At 39.4% G+C, this 15,026-nt stretch overlaps 1 long non-coding RNA gene across 1 annotated transcript in view; it reads right to left on the reverse strand.

Moving 5' to 3' along the window:
• Nucleotides 1-11,041, reverse strand: part of LOC116662672 — a 56,196-nt gene extending 45,155 nt beyond the window's left edge. The window contains exon 1 of the long non-coding RNA XR_004318654.1: nucleotides 10,917-11,041. This is a non-coding gene — a long non-coding RNA (uncharacterized LOC116662672). The remainder of the gene's footprint in view (nucleotides 1-10,916) is intronic.
• Nucleotides 11,042-15,026: the final 3,985 nt, after the last annotated feature.

A 15,026-nucleotide genomic window follows, 5' to 3' on the forward strand; every position in this document is an offset into this window, starting at 1 on the left:
ATATTATGCAGTACCTAAGCAGGGCATAAAGTCACATTGCATCGAGTCACACTGTAAGTTACATGAACCAAATAGTGAAAAAGCGCTTCCCTTTTGATCATTCTTTAATTCTTCTCATTACATGAAAAATCAAGTGTCGGGTTGGGCCTAATATGTCTTTAACATCTGACAGTAATCTTTGTTTTTAACCTTAGGTCAGAGACTTTAGCAGGCAAAAATAAGCAGCTGGAACTTAATATTGTTTAGTCTTCATGACATTTATTTTTATATGTTGATTCTATCACCAAGGAGATGATAAGTATCCATTTATCTTTTGAAATTAATATGTTAAAAATTGGGTTAACTTGAAGAAAACATTAAGGGAATCATAGCACAGGTGATATTTGAATATGGCAAAAACTGTGCAGGTGATTTTTATATGCACAAGTTGCAAATGATTGAAATTTGGGAAAACCTGCTTTATTTCATTTAATTCTATCAATAACTATGAGGGAAGTTTTCTTCAGCACATTTGAATGATGAAGAAACTGAGGCTCAAGAGTTTGCTGTCCAAGATCACCCATCAAGTTACTCACAGAGCTAGAATTCACATGCAGGTGTGTTTGGCTGCAAAGCTTATACTCTTAACTACCAAACCACCCCATTTGTTCATCAGTCCCACAACAGCTTTTTAAGTGAAAGAAGGTACGTGCCTAAAAGAAAACACATCAGGTATGGGAAAAGAAAACACCTCAGGTATGGGAATGTGACTAAGGAGGGCTAACAAAGCTTGGGGTTTAACCAGTTATGTAAATAATCACTTCTTTAGTCAATAAATGTGTACTGAGTGTCTGCTACTGCTAGCCAATAAACTTGGTATTGAATGAAGATTATTCTGGGAGTAACCAAAGACATTAATTCCCAGGCAAGAAAAAGCAAAAATCAAAGCAAAAAACACAAAACAAGGCGCTCTCTTTTTCCATGGAGATTACCAAGTGATCTGAGAATGATTTACCTGCTAAAGGGTCACCAAGACTTGTCTGCAGCAAAGTGTGCTGACCTTCTGCTCTGGACCAGAAAGTAAATATTAATGATCTCCTCTGTAAAGGAACATTGCACCTTAGGGACTTGAAAGAACAAGGTAGGAAGTTCTCATCCAATCTCTGCTGGTATGAGATTCTTAGAGTTGGCAATAGTCCCCAGTAATTTTGCCAGAAAATTCATTGCAGTCTTTTAAAGACTTTACCTGGGAGAACTGCCAAGACAGAAAATTCAAACAAGAACAGGGATCAGAATCCAACTCACTCATGCTCCCCCACCTCTCCATACTCTCTATCATAAAAAGAGGTGATCTACAAGCTTAAACATTCTGGTTAGCAACTGGCTATGAACAATTTCATAATTTCTACAGAACCAGAACAGCAGCAGGGAGAAGGAAATCAAATGCTTCTCTGCAACCTCCGTCTCTCTGTGGGGACCTCCGTCAGTAGCCATACCAAGGAGGCAGCTACAGAAATCCGGCATTAGCAATTACTGGGTGCCCCCTCTGATCCTGGGAATCTTAGAGACGTCCCTCTTCAGCTGGATCAAAGAAACAACAGTAGGGTTTGCTCCTGAAGAGACACTCTTTTTGTGGGGTCAATTTGGGAGCTTCTCTCTACTTCTTTCTTCTTTGTGAAGGGTTCTCAGTTTTGAGGGGAGCACCAGGGAACTTTGATTAAATATTCCCTGAGAGTCAGTCTCCTCCATGCAGTATTCTGGCACTGACTGCCCCCCTTCAGGGGCAAAATTCTCTTTCTGCCGAAGCAGATATGATGATTTGGGTTTCTATCAGACTGAATTGTCCAATCAATCAGTAGATCTAGCCAACGTGACCATAAGCAGCATTTTTAATACCTTCCAAAAGATGTTGGGCACTGCCACTTAATCACATTTGTTCCCTTAATATTTGTTGAGATGACATAATGACAAAAAATATGAAATGAGTCCTTCTAAATGATTTTGACATTGATTAATCCCAAAGTAACTACATATGCTTTTTAAATGAAGCATATATATCCGAGGCAGATTATTTATTCCATCTGATGAACACATAGATTCTCAGAAAAAGGTTTCCCAAGGACTCTCCAGTCTACAGGTTGAAAAACATTACGTTATGAGCTCCTTGAGGATAAAGCAATGTTTTGTTTAGATTTAGACTCCTAATGCCTAACCCAGTGTCTAACCATAGCAGGTATTTAATAAATAATAGGTACTTGGAGGTGTTTTGCTTTAGCTAACACGTGTGACATTCATGGAGCACTTAACATGTACCAGTTACTGGTCTAAGTGCTGTACATGTATGAACTTATTTAACCACCAGATAACCATGGGGGTAGATGTTATTGCCATCCATAACATTTACAGATGGCAAAACTGAGGCTCAGAGATCTTCAATAATTTGCTCAAGGTCACACTGCAAAGAATTTTAAAAGCCAGGATACAAACTAAGATTTTATTGTTTTTCATATCTTTAAATGTAACTTCAGGGAGTCCACAGCCATGGGTATTCAGTGGGACCTTGGGCACTGCTGACCAACCCTATTAATAGGATGCTACTTGGGCAACTCCACCCCATACAATGAGGAATGAGTGCCTTTCATGAAGAGACATTAATCTTCTTGTCTCTAGGCACTTAGAAACAGTTTCACAAACATGCATCACAGTGTGTATTTTGTGCCAGTCCCAATCTGATATATTTCAGACAGTAAGCTCTCACCTGGTTTTTAAGGAAAATGAGAGATTACATGAGTGAATTAATGAATGAATGAATGACTATCCATTCCTGGAAGAAGACTTTAAATGACATCAGTTACTTTTTTGACTTGAGGGTTTGTGACTAAATTGTAAACCCTCCCTTAAAAGAAAAATATGCCAGGGCTTTGTTTCTAATGGTTGAAGCATCAGCATCCACCAGTAAAAGACACAAAGGCATGAGGCAGAGAGAAGCGGGGAGGCAGAGGCCAGCCCAACCCGGTGAGCCTGACTCAGCTCTGTGTGCACCGGAGCACAGGTGCTGTGAGAGATGCAAAGAGAACCGTGGGCGTGCTGCCCTTGAGGAGCTCAGGATGGATTACAGAAGGGAAAACGCGTACACCAATAAACACAATAGAAGGCAAAATGGGACCTGTGTTTAAAAAATAATAATAAAACAGAGAAAGATTTGAGCCAAGTGTTCTGGGAGCACACAGAGGAGTCAGATGACTGCCAGCCAGGGGAAGCAGGAAATGCCAAACTCTGAACTAGCTGTGTTTTGATTAATAGAGATTAGAGGGGAAGGACTTTCTACAGAAGCGAAACTCCCTGGAGATGCGGTGGGAGGGCGGGAGGAGAACAGGCAGTTCATTCTGGTTGATTAAGCAGTGGCTGCACACTGGCCAACTCGGGGCTAATCTTCCTTTGGCTAGTACATTATTGTATTAAAAAAAAACAAAACAAAGCTGTTGTATTTGAATGCCTGGAGGGAAGACATGGCCCTGTACCAGTCATCACTCTCCAGTGTCTGACTTAGCCGCCCATTCACACATTCCTGTTACCCGCTGTCTCTGCAGGTTTTAGGGTGGGTGAGCCCTGCAGTAAAGCAGAGGGTGTCTTAGGGCTTGATGGGGAACAGGGGAATAGGCAGGAGTTTCTAACTTACAATTAAGGCAGGAGAGGGAGTTGAGGAAGCATGTGGTTGGATGAGGTTGAACTTGGCGGGGTGAAAAAGGGCACCTTTATTTTCAGTAACCTCTAACTGAAAGTTAGCATTTCCTTCCATTTTGAATGTGAGCAAAAAAAAAAAAAAAAAAAAATCACAATTGTCACCCATAAAACAGATTATTTCACAGTAGAGTTGCTGAAGAGATCTTCAACTAGTTTATACTCACCCATATTTTGACATCAGGGTAGTTATGAGATTCATGCCAGCCCCCGTCATTTAATGAGTTAATAGAGAAGTTCATATACTACTGCATCACAAATTTGATAAGTATTTTGATATAATTTCCATTTAATTGGTTTCCTTTACATTCTTACATGTTTTATTTTATGTGTTGTAAATATTACTCTGAGGAGTCCACAGTTTTCACCAGACCAACAAAAGGGGCCATGACATCAAATAGGTTAAAACCCTTTGCTGAAGGTGAATCACAGAAAGCTTTCAGTATCTTCTTCAGCAGTGTGAATTTAATCTCATTGGCCAATGGGAGCCACTGGAGGGCTTTTTTTGGTTTGGTGGTTTGTTTTTCTTTTTAATGTCAATTATTACTTTTTAGTAACCTCATTGGAGCATAATTGCTTTTAGCCAATTTTATTGAGGTATAGTTATAATGAAGCGTACCCTTTTCGAAGTTCAGTGAGTTTTGACAATTGTGTATCTACACATGTAACTACCACTATAATCAAGATGTAATTTGGGTAGTGGAAAGTAAAATTTCAAAATTGTACATCCTGCTTTCCCTTCCTCAAAGGAGTCCCACTCTGGGCTCACAGGTGCATTAGCACTTCACCGTGGGACCGAAAACCCGAAGGGGAAGGGAAAGAGAGTGGTTCCCAAAGCAGTACACAAAGGGATGGCATGTTGAAAATAAGGGACTTACATGCAGATGGGACATACATGAACAATCTAATGTCAATCTTCAAATACCTATCTATCTAATAATTTATATAACCATTATCAGTATCACAACTTTTTACTGGTTAAGAAAGGGCTAGGGAAAAAAAAGAAAGGGCTGGAATCTGCTCGCCCATCCTTTAAAGCTGACAGCGTGCAGTGCTGCTAACCATACTGGCACATGGATTGATGTTACCTGTTTTACATTAGTCACAACTTAAGCTATATTTTGTTGAAACTCCTGAAAACTACAGGGATTCATTTTTTTTTTAAAGTCTCCCATCATCTTCTGTCTAGGATTCTGGGAAATCAGCCCAATTTGGTTTGTCGGGACCTACAAATATTCACCAAGATGGCCTAAGACAAAACAAACTCACAAAGCTGTTTGCATTAGGGGTTGACACTTAAATTCATTAGGGTAGGTCTCCACCATCCTAAGATAAACTCGATTTTTCCCTTTTAAAGACAGAAAAAAATCACTCACTTTAGAACAGCTCTCCTAATCTTCTTAAGGAATGTTGAAGTTATTATTAAAACGCTCCAAATGTATATTTTTAGTGTATGAAATAAAATTGAAAAGAGATCATTTTCTAGGCGGGTAGATGTGGAGGTCTTTCCTTGACTGCTGTACAAGTCTGCTGCCATGTGCTTCCTTATATTATTTGTGTAAGACAAGCAAATTACACTGAATAAACACATTAGTTCCAATAAAAATTTTCTGCAACAATGTTCATAAGCCTATCATTGTATAATAATGATGATAAGAGATAAGGAATATAAGGATACAAGTGTTTTTTTCCTACAATGTAGATGATTCATCTTCTAGCATTTACTTTAATAATAATTGTTCTTATATACTGAATGCTGACCGTGGTCCAACATTGTCTATGACACTTCATTTACATATATATTCTAATGTAATCCACCCAGCAATCCTAAAAACAGTATTAATAACCGTATTTTTGTTTACAGATGCGGAAACTGAGAGGTACAGAACCATAAGTGGCAGGTCTGACTCTCTTCTAAAACTACTTTCCTTCCACTTCCTTTTCTTATTCGACAATGTATTACTTGTTACCTCACTTTCTAGAGTTTGGTAATTGTGCTTCAAACTCTCATTTTCCAGCATCTGTATGGAAAGGTATGAACTAAGAGTGAAGGATTTTATTTTGCAAGGGAGAAACCCATCTTTTGTACCTGGTGAGGGGTAAATCCTCAAGGAGGGGGGTAGACCCCACCACCAAGCTCCCAGGACTACTTGGCCTTATTCTTCCCTCCAAGACCTTTACTCTGAGCTCCTTTATTTTTTACTATTGACAATGTTTGTATCCCCCTAAAACTCATGTGTTGAAATGCTAATCCCTACTGTGATGTTATTTGGAGATGGGACCTTTGGTAGGTAATTAGATCGTGAGGGTGGAACTCTTGATGGAATTAGTGCCTTTTAAAGAAGAGACACAAGAGAGTTTGCTTCCTCTCTGCTCTTCCATATGAGGAGGTGACTAGTAGATGGCATGCTGCAAACCAGAAGGAACAGTCCCACAAAATAGCAGATCTGCAGGTGCCTTGACCTTGGCCTTGCCAGCCTCCAGAACTCTGGGAAGTAAATATTTGCTATTTAAAACACTTCATGAATACAAACTTGTGGTTGCCAAGGGGACAGGGGGTAGGAAGGGATAGACTGGGATTTCAAAATGTAGAACAGATAAACAAGATTACACTGTATAGCACAGGGAAATATATACAAGATCTTATGGTAGCTCACAGAGAAAAAAATGTGACAATGAATATATTTATGTTCATGTATAACTAAAAAATTGTGCTCTACATTGGAATTTGACACATTGTAAAATGATTATAAATCAATAAAAAATGTTAAGAAAATAAAAATAAAAACACTTCATGAATGGTATTCTGTTACAACAGCCTGAACTAACAGACTTTGTTAACTCCCATTACTACACAGCCACACAAACGCACCCAAGACTATACCTGATCACCTTTTCTTTTCACTCTTACTAAGCTATTCTCAGTTATTCTTCCTAAGAGCATGTTTTCTAGATAACGTAAGAATAATGGCAGAGTCTGGCCACAGAACTACTGCAGGGCCTGCTTTAACTCTAAGAGATCAGTACATGGAACAAGCACACTCATAACAGGTAAGCAAAAGGAAACTTGAGATGTGTCCTGCACCATCCCTTTAAAATTTGTTCACTCTCCCCTTCCCCTGAACGAAATCTAGCATGTTCCACTACTTTTCTGCTCCCTCTTAGGACATAGATCATCTTAAGTCACTTTATATATCACAGTCTCCATCCCAAAATGAGAATGCCCAGTCCCATGGAATATGCATCTTCCAGCCTGCTAAGCAAGTCTCCACGGCCCCCGGGGAGAGGAGTACAGAGAGTTCTTTCTTGACTAGCGTTGCTGTAAAGGGCTTAGGCACTGTCTGCTAAGGCAGATGCTTAAAGTTGATTTTCCTACGAGGACCACTGTGGGTTCTTCAGAAGTTCTTGTGGTAGGTCTCTCCCGCTGCAATTCTGCTCGAGACACCGACAGTTTCTCAACAACTTTCAACAATTTCCATTTCGACCTGCCTCACTATCCCCTTTGGTACCTGACAGCTATCCTACCTCAGAGCCTCAGTTTACATTTCCCATTTAGCAACCAAAATATTTGCCATTACATTAGTCCTGTATTATTATGGTTCATTGTTGCCTTAGTGGGTATGAGTGCAGAATGACATTTCTTCCAGCCAGTAAAACAATATATAAAAAGTAGTGCTGGCCTTGTTACAGTACCTGAAAAATGTCTCATAATTTTTACCTTTCATTCAAAGTTTTGTTTTGACTTCAGTTTGAACATGGATTATCACACCTTTTCCATAGATGTTAATTTTTTTTTCAATTGGTTCCACATTTTGGTGGTCTTCAATAAAGAGGCACTCTTAACTCTGGTCATTCTGTGCCTAGACTTGAAGTCAATCATATCTCTCTTTGCTGATGGAAACTTTTCCTATGTGCTCATCATGTTTTACGTATTACTATGGAACAATGCAGAAGAGGGCAGAAATTCAAATTCCTAAGCCCCAGAAGTTACATCCTAAATGAGCATCACTGCACCAGTGTTGGTCGATACCATCTACGCTGTTAATGGACATATTAAGAGATTCGTTGGCATTACAGATTTTAAAATAACAGTAGCATGTTAATTTTTAAACACTCTAATCCCTTCCGCTCTCTCTCACCCTGCCCTCGGGATTATATCAGAGACAACTACAGCAACTGCATCAGCATGGCAATGACTAGTGTAAGGAGAGTGGGGGCATCCGGAATACAAAAATTAAGAAGGCACTCATGCCATGGCAATCATGCAAGGTCAGTGGCTCACTCACCTTACCCTAGTCCTGTCTCTCTGGATCAGACCTGCATTTATTCAGTAACATTCTTGAGAACTTGCTGTGGGCCAAACACTGTTCACGATGGTGGACATCCAAAAGGGAAGCAATCAGATAAAGGTTTCTGCCCTTATTGGACAGCAACAAGTGTCATGGAGGAGGATAAAGCAGAGAGAGGGAATAAGGAAGTGCCAGGGTGAGGTAGGGGGTGTCACTTATAAGAGGGTGGTCGGGGAAATCCATACCAAGAAGGTGACATCTGAGCAAAGAATTGAAGGAGGTGAAATTGTTTTGAACTCCTGATGAAGTGTACAAAATATTTTCTGAAATTTGTTGCCAATAGTTTATAATGAATATATTTCATTAAAATAGCTGGCTTCTCTCGACAAATCCAAAGATGTGGCAACATGGAACCACATCCCTGTACAACAACAACGCCATGGGGCTGAGAAGGGCTGGCCACCTTGAACCATGCCAGGGTCTCAGGCTGGGCAAGTCGTCTGCTTCTGCCAGTCTCCATCTGCCTGCCTTGCTCCATTACCTCAACTGTTTGTCCCTTGGAAGCATGTGAATTTGCAAACTTTGGCTAGAATCCTTAAGAGAGACCTCAGATGCTGCCAACCTCCCTCTATGTAGTAATTCAGGGGCTCAGTGGCTATTGGTCTGCTCATCAGACCACAGTAAAGTCACTCCACTAGCAAGACAAGGCAGCCTTGGCTCTGGACTCCAGAGATGAGTGGTGTTTACTTGGTGGCTTAAAGCAGAGGGGAAAGATACCATCGTTCTGTCCTCTTGCACAGTGACTAACACTACCAGATCTTTATTAAAACCCCACTACCCTAGTCCACACATGTTCTAACTTTCAGCTAGTCTTTCTTGGAGCAAAAGAAAAAAAAATAAATTCTGGGGTGTGCAAGGCATGATTTCTGTCTCGGCAGAATTTTAATACAACAAGCACTCACAGGCCTTTGAAACCCCACCTATCTGTTGGCATATATCAGGGACGGGAATTTTCCATTTGGGTATGATGCCCACACCATTCACTGAAACAACCCTGAGGAAGAGGTCTGTGACGGCAGAGCGCCCGCCCTGACAGCTGGGAGAGGAGGAGGCACATTGCCATAGCAACTATCACTTCTTCTTTACGTGCTCTAGCTGGAATTCTTGGTTCTGGAACTCTCTGCCTAAATTATAAGAAGATTTTAAACTGAGGACAAGTTAAGATTTCTCAACTTCAACTTATGTAAAAATCTCAACTGTAAAATTGCATGCAACTGTTTTGTTGGAAAATGCAAGGAGCTGGGACCACTGCGACTCTGAAGCAGAAATAGTGTGTTTGATGAACGATCTAAGATTCTGGATATATTTCAATCAACTCACTGTATTTACACTAGATTAAAAAACCTTAAATTCTGCCTAGTGTACAGAGTAAGTTACGTCTCTGTTTTATTTCACAATCAGTTAAAAGAATAAAAGAAGATAAAAGGGGAGGGTGGAGCATATTTTCAATCTTAACTCCAAGAGAAGTATCAGAAAATTTAACTTTTATATTAATAAAAATGAAAACCATGGATACAAAATTAGAACTATTTTTTAAAACCAGTTTGCAAATAACACTGGACTTTTCACATACTGTGAATACTAAATGCACATGAACTGAATGAAAACAGACAACTTCTTTAGTCTGTCCACACTATCATTTCATACTATTGGTCATGACAGTTGCTATGCCAGTGTGTCTTCACGTCTCCTAGCTGTCAGGAAGGGTGCTCTGTTGACCCTACGGAAATTTGAGAAACAGGAGAAATTTCTTTTCACTGTGCAAAATCCCTCTTCTCTGTACTTTTCTGCCACCTTTAGCAGCCTCGCTTGCCCACTGCTCACCACACAGTTCCCATAATCATACTCTCTCCCACACTTCTGCCTCCCTCTGTCAAAATATGGGCCAATGGGAAGACACAATAACCTTTAAAAAAAAATCTTTTTAAAAAAGCTCAGGGTCAGCAGGGGAGGGTATAGTTCAGTGGTAGAGTGCATGCTTAGCATGCACAAGGTCCTGGGTTCTATCCCCAGTACCTACATTAAAACAAATAAATAAACCAACCTCCCCCCTCCCCCCATAAATAAATAAATAAAAAGAAACTGCCACTTAAAGTTTTTTTAATTAAAAAATAAAGCTCTGGTTCAAAAGATTGCTTTTGATTTTAAAAGCATGAGGGAAAGAAGGTCAAAGGAAGAAAGAATTTGTCCCTTTACAAATTCTTATGACATATTTCTCCTCTTGAGTGAATTTTTCAAAGGATACCAATCATTTTTACAAGGAAAGGTTTTTGTAGTTTTCTGCTGGAAATCAAACATTAAGCAGCAGCATCTGGTCTGCATATTGTTCTATTAACCCTCAGACCCTCTCGTTACATGCATTCCATCAATAGAGCTGCTCTGCAAATGTTTTCTTGTGATATCCTGACAAAACATACGTTCTAATTACATAGTAGACCTGAACTTAGCAAAAGGAAAAACAAGATACCATATTTTAATTTTTCCATTAAAAAAAAAAACTTCAGAGTTCTTCTTCTAGCCAGCCTGTATCCCTTTTCATTCTTTTTTGTTTTACCTGTAAAACAAGTTTGCAAATAACTCCTGGCCCATGTACACAGCTTGAATACTACATTCCTATTAACTGCAGGAACAGTTAATTTTAGTATGACCTTCTACTTTTAAAAAAAAACCACATGAGAGAGAGAGATTATTTTAAAACATTACTTGAGATGCAATAAAGCCATTTAATGAGAAATTAATTTTTTTTAAAGACTGAGGTCATAACTTGGGATAAGAGTCTCTTTGCAGTGCCCCCAAAATCACAAGAGCATTGGACAATCTGCTTTTGCCGAGGCCCACCCTGCTTACCTGTTTTCCTTTCACGAATCATTACTAAGGTGCAGTAATGTCTCAGGATGGTCCAAGATTAGACGATTGAGGCCAGCCTCTGTCCTCCAGGCGGTGTGTGTATCATGAGCAAACAACCACCTTTTCTCCACTTCCGTGACCGCACCTCCCTCTCCACTCCTTGCACCTCCTTCCTTCCCACAGAGGAAGAAGTTTCTCTTTTCTGAGTCCTGGTTCCATCCACTTCATTTCATCAACTCTGTCATCTCCTTTTGAACATCTTCCCCTCCTCCTATTCCTTTCTTTCTGACTAAAACCCCGTGCACATCTCTCCTATTCTGAAAAGCCCTTCTTTACACTGTGCTGTTGTCTCAGGATGCTACTATCAACTTTCTTTCCCTACCAATCACCCCGAATACGTCCCCTGCAGCATCTCAAACACTGCGGTGCATGTGAATCTTGTAGCGAGCAGTGTTCAAACACATTCCAATTCAGTGAGGGCCCAAGAATCTACATTCCTTCTTTTTTAAAGGGAGGTATTGGGGGCTTGAACCCAGGACCTTGTGCACTCACTCTACCTCTGAGCCATACGCTCCCCACTCCAAGAATCTGCATTTCTAATGAGCACCGCGGGGATGCCATGCTTGAGGGCTCTCCAGTCAGTGTGATTGTTCACTCATCCCTCACCAGCTGATGTCCCTTTCTTCCACCTCACTGAAATGATTCCTAAAAGTCACCATTGGTCCTTACCCTCAGATCAAATGGCTCTTCCCTTTGTCCCCAACTTCAAACCTCAACAGCATTATTTAACACCATTGGTCACCTCCCGCCCTTCTCTCGGGCTCACTGACAAAATACTCCTTTGGCTCTTCTCCCACAGGGGACTCCAGTTTCCTGGACTCTTATCTTTGTCTCTGTCCTTTCCCTCAGGAATGGTCTAATTTCATGACTTCTATTGCATTTTTCAAATGTGTCTTTCCAGAGGGCCTTTTTCCCTAAATCATATTCCAACCTCCAATCAGCCATTAGTTATCTCCACCTGGACCAAGTGGCTCATGCTTGAAACTTAGGTTTTAAACCAAATTCGAGACCTCATTTCTATGCCTCACTTTTCTGTTTCTATGAATGGTGTCATTATTACTCCAGTCACACAAGCTCTTGAGTTACCCTTGGTTTTCCTGTCCTTTCACATTCCGTCACTAACTCTAAGCCAGAAGGACAGGGAAGAAGACTCACAGGACTCAGCCATGAGTGAGTTTTGCTGTGAGATTTGCTGACCGTATTTCTAGCTACAAGTTAGCAACAGTTTTACATCCTGAGGGTATTCTAGGTCTAGCTCAGCTAACCTACCAGCTTAAATTCCTGCCTGTACTTCACCTCCCGCTTTTCTTCTTTCTAATTGTCATTTGCAGCCATATCTCCTATTTCCTTTTCATTCCTCTCCTATCTCCTTCTTTGTTTTTCTCTTTCTCTTCCTCTGATAATTAAGCAGACTTTTTAAAGGGAATCACGTTCCTAATAGCACTCATTTAGTGGACAGTATCTAACCAATCCTATCCCTCCTCTCGTCTGTCGCACATTTTATTCCACCATCATACTCATTCTAGTCATCCTGCTTAATCGTAAAAGAAATTCCAGGAAAACAAAGACCATTCTTTTGTTATTCATTATTTTATCTTGTATCCCCCGGGGTCTGGCACTGAGTTGGTGCTCAGTGTTTGTTAAAGGAAGAAAGGAAGGAAAAGAGGAAAGAGAGAGAATATGATCCCCATTTTGTAGGTATGTAACTGAGGCTCCAAGAGGTTAAGCAACTTGCCTACAGTCACACAGTTAATAGGTGATGGAGATGGGTTGCCCCATCTGTTCTGTCTAAAAGCTAAAGCCCGTGTTAAGAACACTGCCTTTCTGTGTCCCCAGCTCTGCACTAGGTGCTGCAGGAGGAGACAAATTTGTCCAAGACGAAGGCTCTGCCCGCCCCCAGGAGAATATAATTTAGTAAGAGAGCTAAATACACAAATAACTATAATATAAAGTAGGGTAAAATCACAAGTTTACATTTTCTGAAAAGATTCTTTCAGTACCTCGCTTCTGGGTAAACAATTTTAGAGTGTGTGACAGAATAAAACACATTAGTAAAGAGTTTTCAGATGGAAGGCTCTCCTTTTCCCTGGAGCCTTGTGGTTGACATTACTAAGAACAAGAGTACTGAAATCTAAGCAAAGAGGACTCACCACCACATGTCAGACCCAGAAGCCCAGATTAATGGACTAATGCCATTATAACTACCAGCCTAAAATCAGACCCAAGGTGCTTAGGAGCAAGTCTTAACTGCTGGCTGGCAAGAGCAGACATAGTGTCCTTAAAAGATGCTGTCAGCTTATCGTCTTTCACAAGTTAGTACAAAAGAGGAAACTTCTCTGAGGCTTGGAAGAGACAGAAAGTTAATTTTTTTTAAGCCTAGAGTAGATAAACCATGTAGGTCTCTATTGTAATTTTTTATTTTCAGATGATTTATCCCAAAACTGTTTGGTGTTCAGAAGAAAAATCAGGCATGACCTTCTGGCTGCTCAGTGAACACACTCACTGGGTAGTAGGCTCAAAATCATGCAAGCCACTAAGGTATACAAACAGCAAGCAAGTACATACTCGTGCAAGGCTACTGTGGAATGCAGCTCTTGAATGCGGAAGTTTAACATGGTAAGAGTAGCATCAGCCATGGACAAGTAGGTTCCACATGTCTTCTTACATTTCTCAGTCTTCACCAGTCTGGGGCCAAAGGTTGTCATAAATCACACATTTCAAATCAGAGGGGTATGATGATGTAGGACAAGTGGCTATCTATTTGCAAAAAAGAGTTAAATCATTGCCTTACACTTCCATGAAAAAAATACGTCACATGTGCTTAAAAATTTAAGTAAAATTTCAAACTATAAAAGTATCAGAAAAGAATGTGCAATAGGTGAATCATTTTATACTCACAGGGTAAATAAACGTCTCCATAGCATGACACCAAAGGCAGAACCATGAAGCACAAGATTATATGTATGTTCAAAAATGAAAAAAGAAAACCTTTATATTGCCAAAAATGCAATAAAACAATGTCAAAACTATAATTAAAAAACCAGAAGAATGTATTTAAAATGTATGTGATACAGGGAACTATATTCAATATCTTGTGGTAACTTACAATGAAAAAGAGTATGAAAGGGGGGGAAGGTATAGCTCAAGTGGTAGAGCGCATGCTTAGCACGCACAAGGTCCTGGGTTCAATACCCAGTACCTCCTTTAAAAATAAATAAAATAAGTAAATCTAACTACTTGCCCCCTCAAAAAAAGAACATGAAAAGGAATATATGAATGTATATGTATGACTAAAACTTTATGCTGTACACCAGAAATTGACACACTGTAAACTGGCTATACTTCAATTTAAAAAAAATATATATGTGATGAAGTATTTACATTTCTACAGTTATTCAATTCAAAAAGAAGGAAATACATCCTTGCTATAAAGAAACAGGTGAAACAACTTTTTTTTAAGATTCACAATTTACTAGCTAACAGATTGCCAAAAATATGTAAGAATCACCATATCCAGTGACAGCAAGCATATAGGAAAATGAGCCCTCATATAGGATTAATTAGAGACTAACTGCTACCATTTTTTGAAGGACACTTTGGTAACCTGTGTCACAAAATATTCAAAATGGACCCTGCATTTCTACTTCTAGAAGTTTATCCTAGAAAATTATTATAAAAATATAAATCAATATGCATGCAAAACATTTATTGTGGCATTGTTTATAATAGTGAAAAACTGAAATAATCTAAATGTTCAATCATGGAAGAGTTAAATATATTATGATCCAATCATATAGAATATTCTGCTACTATTAAAAATATTTTTGCTGATACAGAATGTTATTTAAGATATGCTATTAAGTAAAAGAAAATCACATTACACAACTTGTATAATTTCTTTTTTTAAAGCATGTCACACAACTTGTACCATAACTTCTTTTAAAATTATATATATGTGCTAATATATTTATATATGTAAATATGTATTAATACATACATATCCACGGAGAGAGAAAATGAGCCAGATAGTAGCTAAGGTCCCCACGAGGG

Source organism: Camelus ferus, chromosome 3 (assembly GCF_009834535.1).
Source record: "Camelus ferus isolate YT-003-E chromosome 3, BCGSAC_Cfer_1.0, whole genome shotgun sequence".
In the NCBI taxonomy this organism is placed as follows: Eukaryota; Metazoa; Chordata; class Mammalia; order Artiodactyla; family Camelidae; genus Camelus; species Camelus ferus.